We start from the raw sequence: 6,000 nt of genomic DNA on the forward strand, positions 1-6,000 counted from the left end.
GTCAACTCTTCCTCTCATTTTTGTGGGTTGGGCTGAGAGAAGGGAAAGGAGAGAAGAAGATTTGGGCCTTGAATGCTTAAGCCCATATTTTGGTTCAATTAGATGATTTTCGGCCCATTTAATCCAAAGAATGATTTTTATGACCCATTAGGACTATTTTAAATTTGTTGTGATCCAATAAGGCCCATTAAGGTTACCCTAGTTTATTTTGGGCTTATAAGTCCAAAAATATTAATTTTCATGTATATGGGTCCAATTAGGGCCCATTTGAGAGTTCTATGTTCAAGATAGTTAAATTGGAAGCTTATTGGTCCATTAGGCCCAATAAGGAAATCCTAGTCCAAAATGGACTTAAACCGGGATTTCAAGGGTTTCCAATTCTTTGTTGACTATTTGCAGTGCTTGAATGAAGTATTTGATGAAGTTTTGTTGTTATTGAATAAGCATCATACATGCTTTCACATTGTTGGTTCATAATTGATATAATTGTTGTAGTTACAAAGCATCAAAATTCCTAGTTGTGACACACGCTCCACTAACGACTTAACCAAAGTGCAAAGTGTAATTTCATGGATTAGCACCATATTCACATTTTTCCTAAAGTAACTAAGATTGGGAATTTATAAAAAATATTTAGTTACTTTATAACCATCATACGTTTAATGAGGATTTAAAGTCATTGTCCACCAGTCAAGGAAGCGGTGGGTGAGAGTGGACACCCATTAAGCTGCCATTTTATAGGCAACAACCTTATACTCCTCTTATAGACCGGCTTCGTGAATGAGGCCTACTAACGGTAAAACGACTTGTTCTTGTACATATATATATATATATATATATATATATATATATATATATATATATATATATATATATATTAACTTATAATATTATAAAGTATAAGGGTTGAATTTTAACTTTTAAAATGTAGGGGTTGGAACTTAAAGTTTTCTAAAGTGACTTTACATGTTCCAAAACTTGAGGGCAAGTTTTGTAACTATTCAAAACTTTTCAACTTCATAACTTATGAGTTATTAGTTTATTAAAATGAAGACTCTTCATTTTATGTAACCCATGTGTTCGTTAATGGACTTTAAAAGGAGTGACTTTCGGTAATCCATAACTTGAGGACAAATTATGGATTCCATTAAAACACATAATGATTAAGAATTAACTAACAAACAATTTGCAAATAATTCTTATGATCTAACAAAACTCATAAGCATATGAACATTTATATCAACAATTTCAAGAATCATATAAACACATATAAAACTTGAAATTTTGATAATAGCTATTGTAAATGGATTAGCATAACCATTACACCATCTAAAACAAGTTTTATAAGACCAAAACAGTTTAGGGTAATGTTTATAGTCTATTTCCAGCAGCAAAACTCGAAAATCTGCATTCAGGGCCTCCTACTCGTCGAGTGCAAGAACCTACTCGACGAGTAGGATGAAATAACACATGGACTCGTCGATCCCCCCCATGGACTCGGCGAGTTCACTCAGCAGAATGCAGAAATCTTGAGTTTTTTCAGCAATTTGCATCAAGTATCAAGAAAACAAGCCTAGGCTCTGATACCACTGAAGGGTTTTGAGCATTCTAACACTCCTAAGGTGTACATGCAACCCTAGAAACCTTGGATCTATGTTTTACTAAGATACATGCAAATTTGATTTTCCAAGGTTCTTAACCTAACTAGCATGGCATGGGGAACTTTGAAACATAAAGCTAGTAGGAGAACATACCTTTCTTGTTGCTTGGATTCCTTGATAACCTTGTGAGCCTAACACCTCAAGTGTGATGCCTCAAATGTTTCACATAACACCACAACTCTTGGAATAACTTTGATAGAAGTACAATATCACCCAAAATCGGTTAGCCCTCTTGTTTTACACATAGTGCCGATTTTGGTAGCCTATGGGGTCCTTTTATAGTTGTGTCACAAGTAGGGTTACACCATGTAAACCCTAATGTGTATGGATTTTCATATTCCATGATCCATGGGTTTATAACCTCCATGGACTATCCATGGAGCACCTTATGGGTTTTAGCCCAAATTAATAAACCATGGATCATTAGCCCACTATAAAAGAATGGATGGTTTACACAATCAACCTCATATATTTAATTAGTCCCAATTTTGATCACAAAATTAATTCCAAATTAATTCTTGATCAATACTAATTAAATAATATTATTAATATATTAGAACTTATAATATATTAATAAACCATAAGTGTTCGTTCTCTCATTTAGTCTATCCAAGTGTTGCAATGTCATGCAACCCAAATGAATCATGCCAACCGGGTCAAGTACATTCTAGAAATAGTTATGAACTTAGACACCTAATCCAACACAAGTATCCACCATTAAGAATAAGGCACTTGGAATACTAGTTCATTCTTGTATATGCTGTGTTCTTTAAGCTTTTAAGTACTTAACAAATAAGCACTAAAGGAAGACACAAAGGCAGTACCAAATCTTCTTCACTACACTTCAAAAGACAAGAAGAAGTAATGGAGAAGAGAGACCTACGACTTTGATCCTTTTTCTAAGGGAAAGAGAGAGTGATTTTGCAGGCAAACACTCCTTTATATACTTCCGTCCAAGTCAAAAGTAACCCTTTATTTTAATCTAAAGTAATGACCATACTTAAGGGGCATGGGGAACAAAGGAAGGAGGTTTACAACCAACCTTCCATGCCTTCCAACTTTTCGGCCTACACATGCAGAAAGAGTCATAATCATTTTCAAGTTAGAACAATTAGTTAAAGGTAACTAGTAAGTTAGTCCAAGGTTAAACAAAGTGTCCAAAACTTTGTACATGACTTATTAAATCAAACCATATGATATAATAACTATTTATAAACTCTTTAATTATTATTTTCACAATAAATAATAATTATTCCCTAATTAAATACAAGATTTGATATCATTTATTAATAATCATATTAATAATAAGTATACAAAATGTACCAACTTGATAAAGGTATGACCTTATAGGTCATATGTTATCATTCAATGATTCTTGAGCATATAGATCCAACATTTGGTCCCTTCCATGGAAGCTCTTGGAGTTTGAGGAACTCTAGAGCTTTTTATGATGATTGAGAAAAGAGTCATGTTTGGAGTCACCTTATGTCTATAAACAAATTTTGGTGACCTTAAGGACTTAATGAACTTAGGGTTGTAGATCTAGCCTTTTGATGAAGTCCTAATAGATAAAGTTGGAAACTATGTCCATTAAGTCATTGAAAAGGACTAGATCTGAAGTTATGGGCTTAGATCTATAAGGATTAAACACTTCACGAAAAATATGGCACTCTCCCAAAAACCACGATGTTTCCTAGGGCTTTCCACGACGTGGTGATGCTCAGATTCTCGATTTTTTTGTCCTGACTTGGCCACGTCTTGGCTAACACCTTGCCACGACGAGGTGGCTGTTTGTCACACCCCCGAACCGTCAGAACGGATGGCGGAAACGTTCGGAGGCGGGTGACGTCATGCGTAGTATCACAACAGTTGTATCATAGTAAGCAAAGTAAACACAACCATTACATTACAATATGATTATTTACATCTGTTTGAAAACATAATTTGTACATAACAGTATATAACAAAAGTAAAAGACGTGACTCCAAATGCTCCGTCTTCTCCAAAAGTTGATAAAAGTACCTGTCTATTGCTGCCCTGAGAATACAACCAGTTTGAAAGAGTATCAGCATAAAGCTGGTGAGTTCATAAGTATTTGGTTCTGGTGAAAGATGTTTCTATGATCCCTTGAAAAGTGTTTCCCAAGAAAATCTTGTATTTTCTTATGAAAGATGTTTGATTATCCATTAGTTATTTGTTAATCAGTCCGTTTATGAAAGGTTGAGTTATCCCCGGAAAATCCTATATTTTCCCTAAAAGTTGATAGTTGGTTATCTGTTCTTGTCTGAGGTGTACAAGTATCTACCATACTGGTATCGTTAGACGTAGCTTTCTTGAAAAACCCTGTTTGCTCCCCTGTGAGGTGTATTAGCCTTATTACATAAATAAAACTAATAAATAAGTGGTGAACTAATCCAAAGGGTGTTATTAATACCCTCTAGTAATCGAATCGGTTATTACTTTGAAGTTAGTTTACTGGTTTCATTATTACAAATGTAAGTTACTGTTATCTAGGTTGCGAGTATCATAACCGTACTTAGACTTGATATGGCACGTAACGGGGCCAATATCTTTTTATGACTTAGTCACCCGTAGACCTGCCGGTCCGACTGTAGCTAGCAGCGAGGTGCGGGATTGTCAGTCTCGTATAGATCTATACACAATAGTTACGGTCTCCCTACAAGAGATTCTGGTTACAAGTGTTAATCCTACACCCAGTTTCTGTGGGGGTGTTACCAAGGACGTGTCTCCAACTTTAGACTAACAATTTGTATGTAATAATACTAATAATCTTGTTTAAGATTTGTATGAATCCATTATAAAATAACACATTTTACGATATGATTCACGAATTCGTTGCTTTAGTTTTGAAAACTGTTTCTACGAGTTGATTTCTTAATCGTTTGGTAAAACTGTTTTCTGTGTTAAAAGCATTCTAAACATATAGTTATCTTAAGCAAAATAATATATTTTGAGCACAAGTTTCCTTGTACTTTTGCTTGTATTCCCCCCCTGAAAACATGGAAAATTCGGAAAAAGCGTAGGGGTATGAACTCACAGTTTGACGTAAGATCCGAGCGTAAATTGCTAGGAATTGCTGAGTGTCAAATAAAGCCTCGGGCACAAACGGATCCTATTTAGCATGTAGAAGTACATATATGTATTAGGTGCGGGCATAACACAATTTGTGATGGAAAGAACCACCTTAGGGACTAGGAAACACTTAAAACTAAGTGTTAGAATCACATGTGATTGAAGAGGGGAGTTTGTGGCCGTAAACAGGAGTGTACGGTCATGGGTTTACGGTCCATGAGTTTACGGTCCATGGGTTTATGGCCCATGAGTTTACGGTCATTGAAGGTTGTACGATCTATGAGTTTACGGTCATTGAAGGGTGTACAGTCTATGAGTTTACGGTCATTGAAGGGTGTACGGTCTATGAGTTTACGGTCATTGAAGGGTGTACGGTCTATGAGTTTACGGTCATTGAAGGGTGTATGGTCTAAGGAGATACACTAGACCGTAAACACCTTTTGTTCATGGAAAAGTGACGATTTCAAGGCAAAACTCAAGAATTCTAACTAGATATAAGTATAAGAGGATGATACTTACGATTTGAAGGCAAAGAAAGGTGTTTTCGGTCCAAAACACTAAGATGTTCTTGAGGATTCTTGAAGATCTAGATAAAAAGTGAAATCCATGGATGAATCAAGAGTGAATCATGGATATAGGAAAGATTAACACCCAAAGGAAGGAAATCGCTTACATCTTTGAGGATTTCTTGAGCAAATTCAAGAATTGTAGAGAGAGAGTAGAGAGAGAAAGTCTTTGGAGTGTTTAAAGTGTGAAATGAAAGCCAAATACCCTATATATAGGGTAGAGTTCTCGGTCAAGGGGCTCCACCCGGCACCGACCGTAAACGGGTTTATGGTCTACACGAGTTTACGACCATAAACACGTCCTGACCGTGAACTCGGCGATTTTCGAGGAAGTTTCAAGTTTTTCGCGTGATTCCCGGTTTATTCTGAATTGTATAAAATACATATTATTTATTTAGACTTAAGGTCCTTCCCAAATTAAGAAATTTGACGGAATTAAATAAAAAACCCAAATTTTATTAACGAAAACTGGGTAAGGATAACGGGAAAAGTTTCGGGTTGTCACATCATCCCCCCGTTAGAGGGAATTTCGTCCCGAAATTCGAACATAGAATACAAATCATGAATTTGGAAAGAGATGCGGATACTTCTGTTTCATCTGATCTTCGCGCTCCCAAGTGAATTCAGGTCCCCGCTTGGCATTCCAGCGAACCTTCATTATCGGGATGCGACTTTGTTTC

The sequence above is a fragment of the Lactuca virosa genome, chromosome 4 (genome assembly GCF_052849685.1).
Source record: "Lactuca virosa cultivar CGN04683 chromosome 4, Lactuca_virosa_CGN04683_v6, whole genome shotgun sequence".
Lineage (NCBI taxonomy): Eukaryota > Viridiplantae > Streptophyta > Magnoliopsida > Asterales > Asteraceae > Lactuca > Lactuca virosa.